The sequence below is a fragment of the Scleropages formosus genome, chromosome 5 (genome assembly GCF_900964775.1).
Source record: "Scleropages formosus chromosome 5, fSclFor1.1, whole genome shotgun sequence".
NCBI classification, from domain to species: Eukaryota; Metazoa; Chordata; class Actinopteri; order Osteoglossiformes; family Osteoglossidae; genus Scleropages; species Scleropages formosus.
The window spans coordinates 33463685-33488299 of record NC_041810.1 but is presented as its reverse complement, the minus strand read 5'-3'; the positions used below and the strand labels follow the sequence as shown (position 1 = coordinate 33488299).

Genomic DNA, 24615 nt, shown 5'->3' with positions numbered 1-24615 from the left:
TATTAATTTAATATCCACATAAACATGGAGGGCACAGAAATATTAAGCTCATTTGAATAGACTTTGACTCAGCTTCCTATATAAGAGGCCTTCTCACTTTATAGGGCATTTTCAAATGAACAAGGACCTTACAGTTGTGTATCAGATATTTTCTTATTGCATTCTGTGGTTCTGAAATTTGAAATAAAACTAATATGCAGTCTAGAATAAAAAAGTTGTCTAAACAAGTCAAGTTTTACAGGTGTGTTTTAGTGCTGTGTGGGGAAGGGGGCATGGAGGGAGACTGAGATCATTGCAATACTTCATTATTGCTTACTTCACTTCATTTAAGTGATTTTTAATTTGCTTCGAATAGGGACCAATGTGTTTCCAAAGCACAGAGCGCTCTGACTGTAGATACATGTACTTTTCTCATTTAACAAAAGCTTGTCTCCAAAATGATGTACAATCATTAACTAACATCTTTATTCAAGGTGACTTCTAGTGTTAGATACACTGCACTATGTTACCTACAATCATTTACACATCTACATAGTACAGCAATATAACACACACACACACACACACACACACACACACGCACGCACACACGCACGCACACACGCACGCACACACGCACGCACACACGCACGCACACACGCACACACACACGCACACACACACGCACACACACACATACTGTATATGCCTTTGGCAGGGAACCACACCACCTGGTGGAAATGCCTGTGAACATGGGGAGAACATGCCAATTCAATACAGACAGAGCCAGATTCGCACCTATGTCTGAACACACAGCTGAGGAGCTCTGTGGTACTCCTGCTACCTGCTGTGCCACCCTACTGCACAGCAGCTGGTCTGCTCATTTCTGAATATGACAGCCCTCAGGGACCTCATTTGGGAATCTGTCTCCAGACTGCCTAAAAAAGGCATAGCTGGTAGCATAGTAGCTAGTGCTTCTGCCTTCAGCTCCCAAGGTTGTAGGTTTGATTCCTACCTCCAGCTGTAGTACCCTGGGGCAAGGTATTTACCCTAAATTGCTCCAGTAAAATTGCTTAGCTGTAAAAATGGATAAATAATTGTAAGCAGCTTAATGTTCCAAATTCACTTTGGAGAAGAGCATCAGTTAAACTAACTTTGGGTGAAAAGAGTTGTAATAAGGGCAGGTTATGTAAATGGTGGACTTTTTGAATGCAATAGCCAACCACTCCACCTTGTATAGGTGTACAGTGCAGTGTACAGAGCTCTACAGAATACTGCTCTACTGTGCTTCACTTAAACAACTTGGTCAACCTCAGTAATGCTCCCTGGTGCATGTTGGTTTTGTGAGACTGGTGGTGCTTTTACCCTATTACAGTAAAAAGGATGATGTAATGGGTCCAGCTATCAGTTTGTTGCTCTAAGCAAACATGGCACTCACTTAAGAGCATTCTCCGTTCTGGGATTCAAGTCTGGGTTCAACAGAGGATGTACTAAATACTAGGCTACCTACTGATCCATACAGATGTGTGAATGACTCTAGGGAGTTCAGTGCAGTGTACCTGAATACTAAAATACTACATAAAAATCATTATAAGTCACTTTGGAGAAAACTGTCTGATTAACTAACAAAATTTAAATTTTATTCCATTGCCTCCAACACTGTCCTAAGATCTTTCACAGGGTCCATGTAGTTTCTGTGTGGGCAAATTTCAACCTGAAACAGTAACTTCTCTGTTTTGATTCAGTGTATGCTTATCACCACACGATCACTTGAATCATTCATAAAAAAATATTGATGTGTAACAAAATCAGTCGCTACATTAAGGCTTTATCACATACACACACTGCCTGAAACAACTTGTCCCGAGTGAGGTTGCAGCAAGCCGGAGCTTAGCCTGGCAACACAGGGAGCGAGGCTGGGGGGGTGAAGGTGACACACCCAGGATGGGATGCCAGTCTGTTGCAGGGTACTCCAAGCAGGACTTGAACCCCCAATCCACCAGAGAGCAGGCACAGGCCACACCCACCCACCCATGAGGCTTTATGAGATACACTCATCAGCCAAAACATTAAAACCACTGACAAGTGACGTGAATAACATTATCTCATTACAATGGCACCTGTCAAGCGGTGAGATATATCGAGCAGCAAGTGGACAGTCAGTCCTTGAATTTGATGTGTTGGAAGCAGGAAAAGTGGACAAGCGTAAGGATCTGAGCGACTTTGAAAAGTGCCAAATTGTGATGGCTAGACGACTGGATCAGAGCATCTCCAAAACTGCAGGTCTGGTGTGGTGTTCCTGGTATGCTGTGGTAAGCACCAACCAAAAGTGACCCAAGGAAGGCCAACTGGTGAACTGGCAACAGGGCCATGGGCACCCAAGGCTCATGGATGTGAGTGGGGAACAAAGTCTAGCCTGTCTGCTCCAATCCCATGGAAGAGCTACTGTAGCACAAATTGCTAAAACCCTTAATGATGGCCAAAACAGAAAGGTGTCGGAACACACAGTGCATCACAGCTTCCTGCGTAACTGTAGACCGAACTGAGTACCCATGCTAAGCATGCATATCACTGTTTTATGTTTACTTACCCTGTATGGGACAAGTGGTTTCAGATGATGTGTGTGTTTTATTTGGTGTAACAATGGAAGCAACAATAGTCAGAAAAAAAAGTTGGAAAAAATCTAAATGTATTTGAATGTAGTGCTTTGATTTTCCAGGGCAACCTTACCTTACAACATAATTCCCCTGAAACAATCCAGAGTGTCTTGCTGTTTGAGGTGTGTTAATTTAAATGTTTCACATTGGCAAAGACTCAAAATATTTAAACCCATAAAATACTCAGAAGTCATGAGATGACAACTAAAACTGCTCTCTTTTTCTTTCCCATTCCCTCTGTTACCATGCTCCCACTGCTCACCTGGCTTAATGTGTGACAAATCAAAAGGTAAGTACAAATACTGTTCACCTAGGTAATAATATATCCCTTCATCAATGCAAACAAACAGGTCAGAAAGAGGATATCCAAGTGGCTTGTGGAAATGGACTAATGGTGGCAGGACTGGGTCGGGTAGGAGTGGGTTATTGTAGAGTGCAATAAAGACATGTTCTATGTTCAAGTATGTGTGAACACTTTCAATTGACCATGGGGAGAGAAGCCATTGTGAGCTTTTCTTTGTCTGTTTAACAGAGTTGTGATGCATTTTAATAGACAGTAGTTCTTTGCCATTCCAGCACAGCTCAGTTGGACCATACAGTATGATAATCATCAGAGTTCACTTCACTTCCTTTCCTGTCACTGCTTCTATTTGTATGTGTTCATTTAGGAGACACTTCTCCAAAGCAACTTACAACATTGAACTACTTAGAATTACTTGTTATTTTAAACAACTGAGTGATTTTACTGGAGTAATTCAAAGTAAGTACCTTGTGCAAGGGTACTGCAGTTGGGATCCAAACCTGTTACCTTTAGGGCCAAAGACAGCAGCTGTAACCACTGGACTACCAGCTGTTACTTTCCTGTTCTGCTCTATAAGCTCAGTCTCAGAACTTCCTCCAGAATCTCAAGTGCAATATTGATGAAAGTGGAATAAAAAAAGGAATATTATAGCACTCCCCCATAGAACTACTAGAAACTGGCTCAAGAGTCAGTGTAAAAAGAATGTGCTCTTTATTGAACAAGCACATGTCATTTGGCAGCAGTCTCAACAAAGATGCCTCAGACAGTACAAATGCTACCAAACACTGGAGAATCCCCCTGGGTCACTCCCAGCTGCCCTACTGCACCCCCATGGTTAAGGGGCTACCCCCGGAACTCCCCAGAATTCCCCTCTTGATCACTGAGCATAAATAGAATGACAACCAATCAGCACAACACACACACAACTATGTACATACATGAACACTAATATCAAATATTTACACGAAGCTGTTATAACTCCCCTCAGCACTGTTACAACATTTAAAAAACCCAACTTTCTAAAATTGAAAAAGGGACCCTTTCAGGAGTGTAAAACCTCTTTCGCCCTGTCTTAAGCGAATTTTTATTGTTTTAAATTTGAGAGCAAAAGCACAACTTAAACAGTGTCAAGTTTATGAGCTGCTGTAGGAGGATATTTTTCTCAAATAAGAATCTACAGGCCTCCTTTGATGATTGTGTCTGCTCTGTTTTACAAGTAACAACTCCAAATTTCACTCTATTCCACATTTGGGTTTTCTTTACAAAAATTGCCTTGCACTGCAATGTAATACTGCAGTAAAGTTCTACTGTACCTTTTTTTGCACAGCAACTAGTTAGCTCTTGAGGTCTGTAACTAGTTACTAGTAGAATTTCCTACAGTTTCCACAAAACTGAATGCTAAGAAATTTGTCACTTAGGAGAGCTATGTCTGTACTGCCTGCTCCCATTACATGAGAATATCTCACTACTGATTATGACACCTGAGTGGTTTTAAATAAGGAGGTACCCATGTTGTTGGAGACATGAATTTTAAATCAGAATGTTATTGGTACAGGTGCCTAATCTGAGTTCATTCAGTGAAACAGAAAATTTATAAATGGAAAAAGTAAAGATCAGGATTGTTAGTAGCTTTGGACTGACAATTCTCCTGAGCAGTTGGATGTAATGCAATGGTTAGCAGTTAGCATAGCAGTTACATAGCGTTGTAGTGCAAATGAGCCCCATAAAACTTGATGGCAGGCATCAACCCCTTTACTGAGAATATGAAAATACTCTGTTTTCCAATTTTTGACACTGAACATTCTTCCAGAAGTCTTAAGAGACATCCAGTTGTTTTTTGGTGAACTGTACGTGCACTTGTATGCGTTTTTTATTAACCAGTTGTTTCCGCCTTGCACTCTCCTGTGTATCCCATTTTTGCTGTGCTTTTCTTATTGTGAATCACACGATCATTTGAATGATCACACATCACCTGATTACCCTCCGCACACCAGACCATTCATGTATGTACTTCTATGAATTAAGCCTTATATTGTTTAAACAACTGACTTTAAATACCTACTTAATTAGGTTGATTGTAGTTAGGGAGAAGTTATTTTTCATGCCTATGATTGCACACTTCATTCTTCCACACCAAGGAAATTACATGAATGCAGTACAGGTGATACTTTTTTCTCTCTCAGGCTCTATTCATATACTCCTACTACTACAGCTATTACTACTACTCTTTAGACTTACATAAAGATATGATCAAATTTAACGTCACAAAGCTACAAAAACCAGAGAAAATTGTAGATGGGGCAAAAATATTTTTACAGTTTCTTTCCATGATGATTAGAAAACCTTATGGGCATCTCCAGGAGCTTCCATCACTTGTGTTCTGAAATTTGATGCACCAGTCTAGATTGGAAACAACTCACTTCACTAATGGTGTCATAGAAGTAAATATTGAGTTAGAATTTTAAGATAACTGTAATTCTGCTCATTCACGAAATTCTGATATCTTTATTAATGAACCTTTGGATTTTAGAGTTAGACTAAAATAAGGAAAAACACTGTGTAAACCATATTTAAAAATATTGTCTTTCTGGCCTGATTTTTAACAGAATTTTAACGGTGCTTATGAATATTCCACACATGATTACATTGCCACTTTAGGATATGGGGATAGCAAAAAGCTGCCGAGTTCTTGCTTTTGTTCATAAGGAAAACAAAATAAAAAATGGATGAGTAAGACTATTCTAAACAGACCATTTGTGTAACAGAAAACAGCATTCAGTATGTAGTACAAAACCCCTTTAATTAAAGTACTGTGGCTTAAAGGTTACAGGGTGCTCTGGGATTCTGCAATAGCGAAAGGTCGTCAGGTTGACAGTCATCTTTCCCCGATCAAAGAAAATTCCCACATTTTTTTATTACCAGCTGACATTTTCTATTTCTTCTTCATTTTCATCAGACTGGTATGGTTCAGCACAGTTGTGAGAAGAAGGGGCCGAGACAGTCACCAGTATTGCTACAGAGGGAGGTTTTATTGGTCTGAGGGACAGCAGACAGAAGGGGGAGGGCGAAATGGGGGCACAAGGAACTGGCGTCTCGTAGGGGTGCTCGAAGGGGGAGGTTGTGGTCGGGTTCGCTGTGGGGACTGGGGTCATGCTTTTTCTCTCTCACGTCCTGGGGTCGTCTCCAGCGTTAACTCCTCAGACTCTCTTTCCTCCTCATTGGTCGAGGCGGGGGAAGAAATAGGGGCATTGATTATGTTCAGCTACTGTTGTTCCTTCCCCGGCTCCGCCCCCCCCTTTCGACCACCCCGGCGTGCTACAACAGTATTTAAAGCAGGTTTTATACCTAGGAAATTACAGCACTATCAGCCTGGCAGGCTACCTACTTAGGGTACTGTTTGGCAAGCCTACAGGATGTCATAGTGAACACATTTTATTTCACAATGAAAAAACAAATCCAGTTTGCCCTTTGTATTTTGGGGTGTTGTATGGAGAAAGGTGTCTGGGATTTAATCTTTATTATAATAAAGTGATGTGTTCATCATTAGGCACCCATGTAAACTTTATACTGTAGTATAAATCAACAATGTATTAATAATTGTATTATAGTCATTCAGATATTGAAAAAGTAATTAATTGTAGACAGTTATCTTGGTTATTGTTGTAAATGGTCTATAATTTAAGAAAAATTCCATTAGTAATGTTTTACTACTTTTTCTTAGTCTTTGTAATTGTACAAATGGTACTGCCACACATTGGTGTTTGCAGAAAGCAGACAGACACTGGACACAGGCTTCAGAGAAAATAACAGCATTTTTTATTTATGATGAACATACAGCCCCCAAGGGCCCAGTGGGTTTGGTGGGGTCCTGCTTTCTGGTGTGTCTGGGGTTCAAGTCCTGCTTGCGGGGCCTTGCGATGGACTGGTGTCCTGTTCTGGGCATGTCCCCTCCCCCTTCTAGCATTGCACCCTGCTCCAGTTCGCCGCAATCCCCGCTTGGGATAAGCGGCTTCAGTTAATGTCTGTGTGTGTCTGATACAGCCCACAAAAACAGAAGTTTAATCCTGGTAACACATATAAGTAAACCTTTTTTTAAAAAATTTAAAGGCCAAAAGATAGAGGAAGGAAAACAATTACTTTCCAACAAAACAAGCTGAAAGTTCCCAGTTATTAAAGTTTGCTGAGACTTCCTGTGACATTTACCTGTCTTTCACCTTCCAGAGCCTGGCACTATTACTAACTGCGGGGATGTTAAACAAACATATGAACCCAGAATATTTACTGACTGGTCAATAGGGATATTGTAGCCAGAACATAAAACCTTTTTGTTTTTCACTTTGGACCTTGTGTGCGTGGGACCAACAAGCAGGCAGAGGTGGAGAAGTGTAGATATCAGGAAACAGACGCATTAGATTTGTTGGCCATAACCAGGGTCTTGAATTTGATGTGGGCAGTTACAGAAAGCCAATGCAAAGACACAAGGAAGGGATACATGGGAATGCTTTGGCGGGTAAAACACAGCTCATGCAGCAACATTGGAGCTGGAGAGGTTTGATGGCAGAAGCCAGCAGATCAGACAGGATAGAGTTACAGTGGTACAGACTGGATATCATCATGGACTGGACCAGGAGTTGCATAGAGTTTATTGTGAGATAAGGGCAGATCCTGCAGATGTCACATAGGATGTATCTGCAGGACTGGGTTGTTGCTGCAATATGAGAAAAACATACTTGAGTCAATTATTACTCCCAAGCTCTTGGCTAAAGAAGTTGATGAAATGAGTGAGCTGTGCAGTTTGATAGTGCTTTCTAGACAGGAATATGAACTAGCTGGTAGGTGAAGAATCTCTGTTTTGGAGAAGCTGAGTTGTAGATGGTAATCAGATATTCACACACAAATGTTTGAGAAATGGGCAGCTATGCGTAAGGAAATGTCTGTAGCTTTGGGAGAAAAAGAAAGGAGGAGCTCGGTATCTTTGGTGTAACAATGGTAGGAGTATCTGTGGGAGGTGATAACAGGTCCAAGAGAAGAGGCATCCATGGAAAAGAGTAGTGGGCCCAATACGGAGCCCTGTGGAACACCAATTGGGTGAGGGGATGACTGAGAGCCACATCAGACCACTGTGTAAGGTCTACCTGACCTACCTAGGACTGCAAACCATTTCAGTAATGTTCTTTTGATTTCAGGCTGTCCAAGAATGGAGAGTTAAATCCAGTGGTTGGAGTTGAATGCTCCAGGCAGGACAAGGAGGATGAGAACTGAGAATAGGGAGATGGCTGCAGTCAGCTGAGGGCATCAAATAGTGCAAGGAGGAAAATTCACTTTTGGTTTCACCAGCATACAATGTAAAACATACATACATACACGAACAACACATCAGAAAATACTGTACATCCACACAAAACACACATTGAATCTTTGTTATAATAAAGTGATGTGCTCACCATTAGGTTCCTGTGTAATCTTCATAATGTAGTATAAATCACAAACATATTAATAATTATATTATAGTCATTCAGATATTCAAAAAGTAATTAATTGTAAACAGTTATCTTGCAGACAGTTATCTTATATGAAACATATAATTGTCCACTGCGACCACTCTGTCTGCTCTGCAATAACATGAACCATATTTCTTACTGACTCAGCCAGTGAATTTAATGGAATTTTATTTACAAAAATGTTTCCTTTGTAATTTCATTGAAATTTCTTTCTTTTTACAGTGGCTAACAAGAAAAAAAGAGTATTCTGGTGATGCAAAAAAAAAAAACAAAAAAAGAGATTCAGAAATGAAAATGAAAGTAATAGTGAAAGATGAAATATAATGCTGTATTATATATCTATTATTATTGCTTGATATTAGTATTGGTTTAACATAACTCTCACACTGTGTGCGGGGGATCATCTTTATTTGTATCAGACGAGGCTGCACACAGAGCAGAACAGTTAGCCTCGGAAGAGATAGGTGAGGAGAACGTCTCTTAGTTGGAGATTCCGTGGCCAGGTGTGTCGGAGCGGGTGCTTTTATATTGCGTCTCCGTGGTCGTGGTGGTCGTCAAGCACGCAGTTGCTAGACGCGGAGTCGTCGTGCGCGCCAGGGGTGCCAGGAGTGACAGTAGTAGTGACAATAACATAGCATTCATGCATGTTAACGGTTTGTGTAACACACACATTGCCTGAACCACTTGTCCCATACGGGGTCATGGGGAGCCGGAGCCTAACCCGGCCACACAGGGCGTAAGGCTGGAGGGGGAGGGGACACACCCAGGACGGGACGCCAGTCCATCGCAAGGCACCCCAACCGGGACTTGACCCGCAGACCTACCAGAGAGCAGGACCCAGTCTAACCCACTGCGCCACCGCGCCCCCCTACTGTTTGTGTACATGGTTATATATAACGGTTTTTCTGGGATACATAGCATGTAACCTATGTAAACTTGGACTTGAAATAATGAAGGATCAATGGTAGAAATTCTAAGTAGCACAAAATTTGCTTAACTGTTTACATTTACAGTGCTGCTGGATTGTAGTAGTGTGGGTGAGATACAAAGCAATCGTGTGCAGCCTCCTGTCCTCTCCTTCAGCCTTCAGTCATGATTTTATTTTTGCTGCCAATCAGACAAGAAAATAGTGTGATTTGTGTGTGAATATTTCTTTTTTATGAAATGGAAACATGAGTGGTAAGGGGCCATGAGCTGCTGGTAGTGCCCAGGCCATGCTCAAAAACTCCAAAATTAAGATAGAGATGAACATGAAGAGAGGGGGGTGCGGTGGTGCAGTGGGTTGGACTGGGTCCTGCTCTCTGGTGGGTCTGGGGTTCGAGTCCCACTTGGGTCGCCTTGCGACAGACGGGCGTCCTGTCCTGGGTGTGTCCCCTCCCCCTCCAGCCTTCCACCCTGAGTTGCTGGGTTAGGCTCCGGTTCCCCGTGACCCTGTATGGGAGCAGTTCAGAAAGTGTGAGTGTGTGTGAGTGTGAACATGAAGAGGGGAGCATGGTGGTGCTGTGGGTTTGACGTGTGCCTGCTCTCTAGTGGGTCTGGGGTTTGAGTCCTGCTTGGGGTGCCTTGTGACAAATTGGCATCCTGTTCTTAGTGTGTCCCCTCCCTCTCCAGCCTTGTGCTCTGTGTTGCTGGGTTAGGCTCTGGCTCACTACAACCCCACTTGGGACAAGCAGCTTCAGTCAATGCATGTGTGTGTGAACATGAAGACTGTCATAAATATGAATGGACACTGCTTATCAACAGTAGTGTGTGAACTTGGGCTCCCTGATTCATCATTGTCAAAGATGTTGCCCACAGAACATGTGAAAGGATCCACCCCATGAAGTGAACAATAAGAGCAAAACAATGTTCCAGTGTCATATATAGTAATTTGAGATTTTTTATACCTACATTATAGGTTGAAGTACTGTAAACTGTTAATACTGTAACTATTTCTATGTCCGTAAATTTCAATGGAAATTTCAAAAGAACCCCTATATAAATTGGAAACTGTCTGTATATTTATGATTTATATTATGCAGTATAAGGAGGTTTGCTACTTGTGATGAGGTCGTCGAATTGGAGCCCTGTAGTAAGTCAAGGATCACCTGACGTTTGTCAATGGAGTCCCGTAATAAGGAAGAAAGTGTGAAAAAGAAAAACTAATTATCAGAGACTCACAGCATCACAGCCACCACTACAGAGCTGTGCAATAGGAGCCCCTTGGCTGAATGTGCCGTGGAAAAATCAAGCCATTATTTTTAGTGCGTTCCATTATTTTTGATGTGCAGTATCTAGTGGAATATGCCAAGATATTCCACAAATAACATATGAAACAACACCATCACTGTAGCCATATTAAAATGATTTCTACTTGCTTTTAAAACCTCCTTTGATCAAGTTACTTGCCCTGAATTGCTCCAGTAAAAATTACCCAGCTATATAAATGGGTAAATCAGTGTAAGGAGTTTAACGGTGAAAGTCACTTTTGAGAAAAGCAGCAGATAAATCAATAAATATAAATTAGCTCAGTATTTCTCATATCCCAGCCATCTCATTGTACACATCTGCAGAAACATAACAGCACACAGCTGCCTCCAACACTCCTATAATGTGACATCAATATCTTGCATCCAGGATCACAGGTTGGAGTCTGACCAAAAAAAAAAAAAAAACCTCTTGTGGGGTGGAGAAAAGCACAATTTCCCAGCACCCTGTACTGCATTTATATGTTTTGAAAGCTTAAGAAGGCTCAGGTCTCATTTCAAAAGAGAAGATAGTGGGTGTGTGCTGTATTTGCACCAGTCTGCGTAATGTCAAGTACAGCCAAAGCACAGTGGATTAGCTAACCACCCTTCTGAAAGGACTCATGACAGACGTCCTCCATCACACCGACGAAGGCCAAAAAGTCTCAGTGGGCATCAGTGGGGAATATTGTATGACACTTCAGGCTCACTTATCAGAGTAGCTGCTGTCATGAGATGAACCTTATTGAGAATCGCCAAATGACAAAAGATTGATTATGTTTTGATATTCTTTAAGCTCGTAGGCATAGGAAACACTCAAAGCAGTTGTACTCTTCAGTCTTCGAAAGAGATTTTGTATGAGAATATGTGTTCTGACTGCTTAGACAAACCTGGAATTTTTTCACACTTAACACAGTTGGATACTTAGCCCCTTCCTGACCATGAAACAGAGTGACATGAACAAGCAACCATCACATTATGAGTCCATAAGTCTCGCTGTCACGTTACAGCTCCTGGAGACTGGGCTACTTCATCACTATAGCAACTCAACACTTTGTTTCTTATATGTGATATGTTTATGTGCATGTGTCTAAATACAGTATGTTATGTGTATGTGTCTATATAATATGTATCTACTATAATATATATATAATATATTATCTCTTATTACAAATATAGTATTTGATCTATTATCTATTATAATATACTGTAAATTATTTATTGTTACGATAAAGCTGCATTAATAAGATTATTATTATTTGAACTTCACTTAATTTACTCCTTCAATTAAAAGAAGTTTCTAGACCTTTACAGCTGGGAAAAAAATCAAACTGCTTTCTACTAAGGGACCTTATCTCATTTAAATCAGACATAGAGAGTGACTTAAAGAACAGGCTCATTAAAAAATGTTATTAATTCCTTCCCCTTCCTTAAGCCTTTGGAACATGGTAATAGTGTTAATTTAGCTCAATAAGGGATGCAAACGTCATTTATGAATTAAGTTTTCTCCTCTGTACCAGAAAATTACTGAGTCTTGTACTTTGGATAGTAGGAAGTTTTTGATGTGTCACTCTGAGAGCTCTTCATTTAATGATAGCACGTTTAGGTTTTGAAGTTTTTTTTTTGAAAATATGAATTTGTAATATGTATTCTTTCCAATAACCTTTATATGTCCATAGTATACTTTTTGTTGGAGGATATTAAATAGCTGGTGATATTAATAGTCTGCTCAACTGTAAAAAGCAGCTGTGAATTATCTGATTTTCTAAGCTCATTGTCAAGGGAAAAGCATACCTCCTCTAAAACATAAAAGAGAAATATCACAAAGCTCACTTTGAGAGCTTTAAACCTTTTACCAAACTGATGCAATGCTCAAAAAGGCTTGTTTTCTTTTGTGCAATTTATTTCATCCACTTTTTGTTTTATGGAGCATTTTTTACGCTATAGAAGGTTTCTGTTCACTTTGACTTAGAGTCTACAGGCACTGCACACGCACTGCAACTTTTCCCTTTTGGTGGATAATGCACAGGAATAGTTATACAAATGCAGTATCGAGGTAAACAATAAACTTCCTTTTCAAAGTTAATTAAAAGTATGGTGTTCAGTGATGAGAAAGTGTATGCACATCTCCATGAATACATACTTTCTTTTTGGTTTAAGTGATTGTCTCTTTGTTCTACATACATAGCAAGTCTGTTGTCAACGGATCAGACTCAACATACAGCAGCGTCAGTGACATTTCGAGGTCCCCAGCCTCAATGCACCAGGATCTAACCAAAGAAAAAGGACTTGAAAAGTGATTAGAATGAAACCACTTTATATGCAAAGGAGAAACCTAAATGGCCCTAGAAGAGCACCATGTCAGTTTTATGAATGATTTGCAATTTCAATTTCATTACTTTTTAATATACATCTCAGGTAGAAGGGGTTTTTTTGTCTTTTCAGTACTTTGCAAGTTATTTTTGGGCTAACATTTCTTTTAAACACATTTAAATTATTCGTAAAGCAGGACTACTCTGCTGTGTGTGTAGCTTGATTATTTGCTGCAGTGGCCTTAACACACACTGGATCATCTATAACAGGAAAACAATGACTCTCACGGAGGTGTAGCTTGAATTCCAAGAGAGTGTGAATTTTGGGTCCATTCTTCTGGGGTGGGCTTTTCATTTGTCACCCGTCGTGCCCAAGGCCAGATGCTCCAAGTCCTGGTGTCTGATTAAACTAGGGAGATTAATGCCAGGTGCCCAGGGGCCTCAGCCTCTGTTTCACAAACAGAATCACCTACACATCCGCAGGTACATCTGCAACCAGAGGAACCTGAGAAGTGTGCTGATTAAAGAACGGCATCAGTTCCAGTGAAGTTGACTTGACTGGCCTTGACCCTGGTGTTGTTCACCTTACAGTAAGTGCTTAATCTGAATGGTTTTCGAAACAGTACAGATAATACAGAAAGTACACACTATGACACCTGGTGTGGGTGAAATAAGAAGCCACACTATATTTACACTTATTTTTACATTAATTTAGCAGATGCTTTTCTCCAGTAGAGAACATGACATAACAAATCAGAACACTACACAAAGTGCATTATGCAACAGACAAGCAGCTTTAGATACACACAAATAATTATCAAAGCACAGTTGGCCTGTATAATACCACTGATTTTGCCAACATACATTTCTCGAGTAGCTGTCTCGTGAGTCTGATACACTGATGATTGTGACAGATGCTGTGATGCAAATTTATATAGCTGTTAGCCAATCAGGAGAGAAATGTTTTGAGACCCTCCTTCAGTGCTGAGAGGAATTCAGCATTCACATTAACAGAGGGAGCCCATTCTATGACACTGAAGCTAAGCCTTTTGATTTTGGACCCCTTGTTAGGCGGTACCAGCAAGTGGTGTAGGAGTACAACACTGCTTCTAGGGCATAGCAAGTAATCAGATCTTATATATATTGGAGAGCAGATCCATTGATGGTTTTTTCAGCAACAACCAGTGTTGAACTTGATGTAGACAGCTACAGGAAGTCAATGGAGAGAGACGAGGAGAAGATACACGGGTGCATCTGGCATGTCAAATACAATTTGTGCTGCTGCCTTGGCTATCATTTGGAGAGTTACAGTAGATCTGGTGGGACATCAGAGTTGTATGATATTGGCAGATCCTGCAGAACACGTCTGGTTAGGTTATGGCTTCAGTGTGTTGGGAGAAGCACAAACTTGAGTCAATCATTACTCCCATATTTTTGACCGATGAAGCGGATGAAAAAGAAAATTGTTCATTTTAAAAGAGTTCCTGACAGGTGGATGTTCTTGGGAGTTGGAAGATTTCGGTGTTGGAAAAACAGCTGTAAATGGTGGTTGGTCATCCAAGTAGAAATGTCTGAGAGGGACAGACTGTACTTCTCGGATAATTCTTTTAAATTAATCCTGAGATTCTATCTAAAATTAACATTTGGGATGTTAATATAATTATAGGTTGAATGTTTTTCTTATGGGGGGCGCGGGGGCGCGGTGGGTTGGACTGCAGTCCTGCTCTCAGGTGGGTCTGGGGTTCGAGTCCCGCTTGGGGTGCCTTGCGACGGACTGGCGTCCCGTCCTGGGTGCGTCCCCTCCCCCTCCGGCCTTACGCCCTGTGTTACCGGGTTGGCTCCGGTTCCCCGTGACCCCGTATGGGACGAGCGGTTCTGACAATGTGTGTGTGTGTTTTTCTTATGCTAAGGTATACTAAATGTAAAATCACTCAGTTCACATTTTCAATTAAATATTTTAGTCTTGTTAGTTTTATTTACTTATTCTTAATAACTTAGTGTTTTGTAGATCTCTTCATACATGGAAGATGTTAGCAATGAATTTTCTTTTGATAAAACTCGATCTTTAACACATCTCCTGGTTTTGCCCTTTCTCGGAAAACTGACTTAGGTAATGGTTGTTGATCACTTCTATGAAACATTATATATTTCCTTGATTTAGGCTTGCAGTTACAATTTACTCTTTAAATGCTACTTTCTGTTATTACCATACTTTGTATGTCGCAGTGATTCAGTGATGCTGTTGTTGGAATAAAAATTTAAAAAAAGAGAAATTTCAGAGGAAAGCTCCAATACAAGAGGATGAATACAATAATGAATAAATTGATTAATTAGTTATTTAATTCATTCATTCATTCATTCATTAAAATGGGAACCAGACCAGAAATTTTTCCGTCCTAATTATGCCCTTCATGGTAATTCCCTTCAGATGCATTACGTACCAAAAAGAGACTGCACAAACAAAAGAAAAGTCGCATTTCACAAACGCATGGCATTCTTTACATCTCTCTTACGCTTTTCAGAGGGGACAGACAAGCCATCCTTTATGAGCTGTTGAAGGGCCTGGAATCCACACCATGTGCAATTCCTGGTAGAGTCTGTTCAATAAGCAGCCCAGCCCTTTGTAGGTTTTCTCTTTTTGTGCTTGCCAAAGACCCCTATCATATGCTTTTTCTGGCTATTGAGCTTCGATCTTTCTATGATGTAGCCTAACTGCCACCAGCACTCCAGGTTTTACAATATTTGTCAGGGCATTTGCATTTATCATTTGCTTTGAGAATTAAGAATGTTACTGTACACAGTGGGAATGTAGCCAGAAAGTCTGAGCCCAGAGATACAGTTAGGCATTATCAGAATCAGAATCAGAACGAGCTTTATTGTCAAGTATGTTATAACATCCCACAGTGTTCAGTAAATCATTCCTTTTGTCCAAACACTTTGATTTTTTTTTTTTTTTTTTTTTTTTGCATGTTCATCAGCTGTGGTAATATATTAAAAAGAAACCTCTTGTGAATATCATCCATAGTTTCAGCTCATGTTTTAATTGTTTCCCAGTGCACATCAGCCACCTGACCTCCATTAAGAGGTGGAAGAGAATGGCCCTCCCTGAGCCCACCCAACAATGGCCCCGCCTGCAGCGTCACTCGTCCCTAAGGACACAACACAGGGCAGAAAAGCCTTTAAATCGCTAGTTAATGCTGTTAGCCATAATGGCCTCGTGTCTCAGAGGAACAAGCAGAGGACGGAATTATGGTTTAAATCCATAAAACGTTCCTGCGGATCCATGACTCACACCCAGCCGCCAGCGGCCCGGGGCAGCGGGTAATTGAATTTGCGACCGGGAGCTGGGAAACGGATAGGGCTTCATGCGGCCTCTCGTCTTGGCGCTGGGATATTGCTGCACACTGAATAATAATTTAGCCTCAGCTCCAGAGCACCATAATGAGGGCTCCATGCTCCTGGGAGCGCAACCTGCTGCCGCTCTGTCCACACTGTCATACTGGGAATAATACACAGCAGGCTGACTCAGATATAAATAGCAATTACCGCATTAGGAGCCACTCTGAGCCCGTCATAAAGGCTGCCATTGAAGGTAATGTGGACCCAGGAAAATACTTAATTATAACGGCATGGGAGACTGAACAGCAGATTTTGCGACTCATGTTTAATTATGTTAATTAACACTTTCCAAAATACTGTAAGACACTGTACTTAAAAGTGGACAATCTTTCTATTGCCATACTTTTGGTTTAATGGTTGGGAATAACTTGAAGATGTACTGCTTGAGAACGATGGAGATGGAGATGGACGCCTACTTTCACTTCTCAGGGCTGGCTGTTTTTATTGTTTCTCTAAGAATTATGTGTTACAATGTTAGGGCCATGGTGTATGTTGTTCGTTCAACAGTTTTTCCCATGGCAAACCAGTGCGGCTGGGTGAGAGGAGTCACCCTTTCAGAGGTGCCACTGAGTTCTTCGGATGTGATCTGTCCACAGCTCGGCCGTGGGCAGGCAGGATGTTTTCTGGGACCAACCCAGCTCCGGTTTCTTTTCCTCCTCCTCATTTCTATTTAAAGTCATCCTTGCATCTGTTGCCCTGGCAACACCCCCAGCAAGGGCCCCTGTTCGATATCAAATCAATCCTCCCTCCAATCCACCAATTAGGCCCATTATTCTATATAAATAAACACTACTTTGGCTTCCCACATGCTTTCCTGAGATCACCTCCTCTGTCTCCTACTGAGCGGTCGATGGACAAGTGAGCACAGCCGATCCCATTAGGGAGAGTAGCGCATGCGGTACCCATTAGCTTGGTAGCTCCTGCTCCAGATGGAGCTCAGATACGGCACAGAAGGAAGATCAGCAAATGAGATCAGGCGCTCTGACATGGATCAACCCACCAATATGGCCGGGGCTTTGCTTCCTGCTCTCCACCATGAAAATGTATTTATGCTATGAAAACATTAAAGTCCCTGCAGTGATTATTATATATTTGTAAGCATGCTTTTCTTGCATTTTTGTTCCTTTTAAAAATTCAATATAACAGTTGAATTAAGATATGTGTATTCCGAGGACTTCCAATCAATACCTCTCTTTTTCATATAGATAACAAGGTGATTCCTTTAATCTATACTTATTACTTCTGTTTCTGCAATTATTTTTCATAGCAGGAATTTGGAACAGCAGGTTATGGAACTGTGGAACTATGAGAATCACTGCCCTAGTTTCTGTAGATTTGTGAATCCCTGGATAATCCAAAGGGAAACAATGTACAAGTGAACCTGCAGCGTCCTGACTGTGACTAATGCACTGGGGAGACTAGCGCACACAGAGGAAGTTATTTCTGTGACTCGGTCGCCTGAGATGACCTCAGTGCCACACAGGTTTGCTCACGTTAACAACAGGGTCAAAAGCTATTGTCATAAATCATGACAATTGTATTTCTACATTTTAACTGGTGAAAAGAATCTTATCACATACTCCCCACATGATGGGGTTAATTTGGTGAGTTCCCATTGTATCAGAGGCACACACACACACACACACACACACACATTTTCAGAACCGCTTGTCCCATAGGGTCACGGGGAACCGGAGCCAACCCGGTAACACAGGGCGTAAGGCCGGAAGGGGAGGAGACACACCCAGGACGGGACGCCAGTCCGTCGCAAGGCACCCCAAGCGGGACTCGAACCCCAGACCCACCGGAGAGCAGGACTGTGGTCCAACCCACTGCGCCACTGCACCCCCCTCGTATCAGAGGCAACTTATTATTATTTCTTATGCAAAAATAACCGGTTCTTGGAAAAAATGTAACCTAAAATTTATTAAACATGAAAATAAAAGGTGTTTTTACATATGACAATGGTAAACCTACCTGTTTTATAATATTTGTAACAAAAGATATTATTTTTGCATTGTCTTTTAATATTATAATAATTTCATTCCTTCACTGTCAGCTATTTGTCCTAGTCAGGGTTGTGGTATTCCAGAAACCATCCCAGAATAACTAAGCACAACGTCAAGGGGGGGATACACCATGGATGGGATGCAAGTCCATCACATGGTAGCTACACATGCACACTCTGTGGAAATTTTATTGTGTCTAATTGACCTGAACTGCATGTCTTTGGACTGTGGAAGGAAACCTATATAGACATAGAGAGAACATCTGAACTCTACACACTGAGCTGTATTTCTCCTAGAATGTACATCTGAAAAGCCCAAGTACCTTGAGTTATCAGTGTTATTCAATGTGCCACCCAAATTGCATATATATTATATTAACCAACCAATGTCTATAACTGCTTGTCCCAAGCAGGGTCATGATGAGCAGGAGCCTTACCTGGCAACGCAGGGCGCAAGGCAAAAAGGGGAGGGGACATGTCCAGGATGGGATGCCAGTCTGCTGTAAGGCACCCCAAGCAGGGCTTGTACCCCAAACCTGCTACACAGCGGGCACTGGCTCAACCCACTGCACCACCTCACCCCCCTGTATTATATTATTATTTTCTTAATTAATGTTATGCTGGTAATATTATTAATATGCTTTGTGAGTTGTGAGATAATATTTACCTCTGTTAAAGGTTGTGATTGGTTAACATTCCAATCCATTTTTTACCAATTTTTTCATTCAACAGGCTTCTAACGCAACACAATAGTATTTATCCCTAAGTAAATGGTCATTTTACTTCCACAACGGGAACTGTATTCATCATCTTGGCTTCATTCCTTCTATAACAAAACCAGCTATATACTTTCTTTGTCTCTGTCATACTGACACACTGATAGTGTGATCAGTCAGCTATAGTATAGATGAAGGTCAATATCATATGACATCTGAAATTTCTAATTCAGTGTTAACTTTTAGAATGGAATAAATATCTAAATTAATTCAACATAAATACCCTTATGCTGTTGTGAATCAAATGAAAATAAACGAGTTCTGTACATTACATAGCAGCTCTTGTCTGAACAGCAAAGAGCAACAGTCTGTGACCTTGTGATCTTATAAATATTCACAAGTGAAATTAAGAAACTCTGTCCTAAAACGCTTTTCAAGGAGAACAGAACGCTAAATTTAAAAAGACAAGTTTAAATGAATATACCAGTTAATGGTGGTGAGAAGCATGAAGATATCATTGTAAGTATTGTTTTGTCTGGTCCTGACATTTATACAATTTTTCAAAATAAAGAAAAAATAAAACGCAGAAGCTCTAACTAGAGGTGGCAAATTGTCAGTTATCTTGTTCTCACGATAAGAAAAATAAAGAAAAAGGAGAACAAAGCAGATGAGCGCATTCACCCTCATGTACAATTCATGGTACCAGTTTTAATAATCTGGATAATAAGTAATTGAATTCAATATTTTTTTGTTATTCATGTTATAGCTATCATTGCAATGGTATTTTAATTTGTTTTAGGCCACATTATTTGTTTGGGAACTAACTTTGGTAATGGTAATTCAGCCCCCTCACAACAGGTGTATTTTCATAAGTTGTTTTGTATGGAACCTCATTGTATGAGGACTGAATGTATTCCCTCGTCTTTTAACTAGAGCTGTTCCTTTTCTGAGGAAAATACTGTGAGATAGATGAGTCTGGATGATTCCATGTTATCAATGCAAGTTATGTTCAGTTATTGCTCAACACACTTTATTGAGAAAAGTGTTTTGTGAAAATCAACTGTGTTCAATTGAATTGACCTATTCATGCTAATAGCAGTTGTTACTTGATGCTATGCTGTCTCGGTTGTCCCTTGGGTCAGAGTCAAATGCGCACCCCCAGTTTTTTTGATTCTGGTTGGATATTTAGATTTATTATTCATAAGAGAGCCAAGCACCAGAGCCAGATTAAGGCTGCATTCTGGGCACCCCCACAATGTTCAGTATGAGTACCCCATGCAAACATCCAAACAGTGCTGTCTACAACAGCTTCCGTTCAACTGCTAATATGTCCCAGTGACACATCCTTTTGTGGTTGGATTTCTGCAAAGTTTCTCAGTTTGCTTTCACTCTCAGGTGGACCAGGAGCCAGCATGTGAGGCCAAGTGTGACTTTGTGTATGATAGTGTGTACTCACATTTTGTTATTAATGTGCTATTCATAAGCCGGTGTGATGGCTTAGTGGGATTGGCTAGTGCCTGTGGTGTGGTAGGTCTGGGGTTTGAGTCCTGCTTAGGGTGCTGTGTGTTGGACTGGCATCCCATCCAGGGTGTATCCCCTTTCCCCTCAGCCTTGCACCCTCTGTTAGGCTCCGGCTCACCGTGACCCCCATTGGGACAAGTTGTTCTTGATGTTGGTTGGTGATATCAATTTATTATTCTTGATTTTAACTACTTAGCATCTACTCATATTTACCTATTATGGACATGCAGAGATGCATGGGACACAGGCACTTTAACATCAGTCCAGGTGTACACGCTTTGCAAGCATGTGTGTCGGATTTCAGCTTTACAGTGCTTAGTCACTGGGGGCACTGTGTGGAACTGTTAGGAACTGCGTGAAAAACATCAATATTTCATTGTGTGTGTGTGTGTGTTACCATGTGATTGTGTGCTAATAATTGTCTTGTTCAGTAGTGCTAGTAGGACCATATGTACAGATTGTTAAGCAAGGATGTGTAGGGAGCTGCTTTCCAACACCAGTTTTTCATCCTGATTTTTGTTTACACTGTACTTGTTATTTTTTGTGACTGACCTGAATTAGTAATTCACACCATGAGAAATGGAATCAAAATTTACTCTGAGAAATAGGCCTGTCAGTTTTAGTAAAGATATTAACTAAATAATTTAATTACGGTATAATAACAAAATATGTTCCCTTTCCTTAATCATTTGTGAAACTTAAAAGCAGAGATATTATTACTGAACTGCAATTAGTTAGGTAGCATAGTGGAGATGTAACTCAAGTTGTTTGCTAAGTACTTTAAAAAATAAGGAGTAGATATAGGTATAATTTAAAAATGAAAGACTTTTATTTTATTTCTAAGAGTTTAGTAACTTTAAGCAACATTAAAATTAAAAATAATTTAAATTTTTTGAAAATGAACTCATTGCTTTTTGTAAATGTTTTCTCATATATAACCTTCTTATTATTCATAAGACAAACCAACACAAACGCCAGACAAGAGCTGGAAAAAATTAGTTGAGGCAAAGGCAGTCACATGCTCATATTCCGTTTTGTTGCTCTTTACTGCCAAATAACACCAGACTACGGAACTGCAGGTGGCATGAAAAAATACCATTAAACATATATATAATACACACACACACACTGTCTGAAGCTACTTGTCCCAAGTGGGGTCACAGTGAACTGGAGCTTAACCCAGCAACAGAGGGCACAAGGCTGGAGGGGGAGGGGACACACCCAGAACAGGACACCAGTCTGTCGCAAGGCACCCCAAGCAGGACTCGACCCCAGACCCACCAGATAGTAGGCCCCAACCAAACCCACTGTGCCACTGTGCCCCCTTGTAAAGATATATAATACACACACACACACACACACACACACACACACACACACACACACACACACACACACACACACACACACACACACACACACACACACACACACACACACACACACACTTGTCCCATACGGGGTCACGGGGAACCGGAGCCTACCCGGGAACACAGGGGCGTAAGGCCAGAGGGGGAGGGAACACACCCAGGACGGGATGCCAGTCCGTCGCAAGGCACCCCAAGCGGGACTTGAACCCCAGACCCACCGGACAGCAGGACTGTGGTCCAACCCACTGCGCCACCGCACCCCCAGATATATAATATTTAAATAATAATTTAAGAATTTTATATTATATAATATAGAAAGAAAGGAATAATCTTTGAAAATTTGTAACTGTGGGCAGCTTAACAAACCCCCTGATACAGTTTCGTCCTGAATTCCTATCAGTTGAAAAACGTAATGAGCTCACATTCTATTTCTATTTGTTTGAACAATGACTCAGACAGAAGAACAGTTCTGGTGTTACTAGATCTTAGTGCTGCCTTTGACACTGTTGATCAGAACTTATACTTTTAGATAGATTAGGAGATGGGGTCAGGCTCTCTGTTACAGTCCTTAGGTGGTTCAGGACGTACTTAGAAGGCAGGGACTATTTTGTCAATAATGGCAACTCCAAATACCAAGGAACCTCAATGACTTATGGAGTTCCTAAGGATCAATTCTCAGCCCCCTCTTATTCAACCTTTATATGCTTCCTCTTGGTCAGTTTCTCTTAGAATGCAAGATTTCCTATCATAGCTATGCAGACAACACCCAGGTCTATCTAGCTCTAATACCAGATGACTATGAGCCTATGGATCATGATGTATCATTGATACATTATGCCTGTGTCTGGAAAAAACTGAATAACTGGATGAAGCAGTTTCCTTCAGTTACATAAAGACAAGACTGAAATAATTTTTTTTGGGAACAAAAAAGGAAGACTGAATCTTGTTTGGGGGGTGCGGTGGCGCAGTGGGTTGGACCACAGTCCTGCTGTCCGGTGGGTCTGGGGTTCGAGTCCCGCTTGGGGTACCTTGCGATGGACTGGCGTCCCGTCCTGGGTGTGTCCCCTCCCCCTCCGGCCTTACGCCCTGTGTTGCCGGGTAGGCTCTGGTTCCCCGTGACCCCATATGGGACAAGCGGCTCTGAAGGTGTGTGTGTGTGTGTGTGTGTGTGTGTGTGTGTGTGTGTGTGTGTGTGTGTGTGTGTGTGTGTGTGTGTGTGTGTGTGTGTGTGTGTGTGTGTGTGTGTGTGTGTGTGTGTGTGTGTGTGTGTGTGTGTGTGTGTGTGTGTGTGTGTGTGTGTGTGTGTGAGAATCTTGTTTCTTGAATCTCATGCTTGCTTTGATTCTAGGCCACTAAAAACTACAACCCAAGTGAAAAATCTTGGTGTAATCATAGACAGGGATCTTAGTTTCAGTGACCATATCGAAACTATAACTAAATTGGTATTTTGGCACCTTAAAAATATTGTTAAAATCAGAGGTTTCGTCACGCCCACGACCACACCTCAAACACAAGGACCTGGCCATAATCAGCAGGGTAGGGTATAAAAGGTGCCACTCCACCGCTCGCAGTGAAAATGTTCAAGCCGCAATTCTGAATCCATGCCTGTCTCCAGCCATGAGTACTGCTTTGCCCCTTGAGCTTCATCATAAAAGATTCCATGCTTGGGTCCTACCTCTAGTGTCTGACCCCTCTGTGTAGCAGGTTTTATATCTAAGCATAATCTAGAAAAATTAATTCACACTTTTATTGCCTCCAGAGTCGACTATTGCAATGGCTCTTCCTTGGCCTCCCCAAAAAGACTATTAGACACCTTCAACTCATTCAGAACGCTGCTGCTAGAATTCTGACGAACGCCAACAAAAGGAAACATGTTACTCTACTTTTCAGATCCTTGCACTGGTTTCCAGAACTGAATTTAAGGCATTGCTCATTGTTTATAAGTCACTCAATGGTTTAGGTCCTCCATATATCTCATATATGTTTGTGGAATATAGGCCTAGTAGGTCTTTTAGATCTGCTGGTGCTGGTCAGCTAGTGGTGTCCAGAGCTGAGATTAAATATGGTGAAATGGCATTCAGCTGCTGTACTGCTTGTTGCTGGAACCAGCTCCACACGTATCTTAGATGTGCCCCAGTGGTAGGCATTTTCAAATCCAAGCTAAAAACTTTTTTTTTTTTTCTTTCCCCCCCACTATTTGTAATTGTCACGCGGAACACAGGGAGCCGGGATGGCTGAACCCAAGTGCAGCGTTGTTTGTCCGGAGATGAGGGATGAGGCAAGTTTCCGGTGTGGGGACAGGCGAAGGGTGGGTCGATCAGCGGTCAGAGTCAGAGAGAAGATCCATGGACGAGGTCGGGAGACGTAGCGAAGGGTCAGTTGAAGAGGACAGGAACGAGGATCCATGGATGTGGTCGGGAAACGAAGCGAGAGTCAAAAACCGGAGGCCGTGAAACAAAGCGATGCTTGTGCACAAAGTGTCACGGGAAAGGGCGGTTGTCCCTGACGAGATTCCGCAGAGGTATGGGAGCTGAAGAGGGTCTTTATACAGTGAGTGATTACTTGTGAGTTAGTGCGGAGTCAGGTGCTTGTGCTGTGGGCGTGGACATGACAGTAATTAGTTAGT

At 41.4% G+C, this 24615-nt stretch overlaps 1 protein-coding gene across 3 annotated transcripts in view; it reads left to right on the top strand.

Moving 5' to 3' along the window:
* LOC108932971 (carbohydrate sulfotransferase 8-like) overlaps positions 1-24615 on the top strand; it is a 231948-nt gene that overhangs the window by 155325 nt on the left and 52008 nt on the right. Inside the window, exon 1 of one of the 3 annotated variants that reach the window (XM_018749714.2) lies at positions 13513-13565. The exons of the other annotated variants lie outside the window; for them this stretch is intronic. The gene's annotated coding sequence lies outside the window, so the exon portion shown is untranslated. Of the gene's footprint in view, positions 1-13512; positions 13566-24615 lie in introns of those variants that run through there. 3 annotated transcript variants of the gene reach the window in all.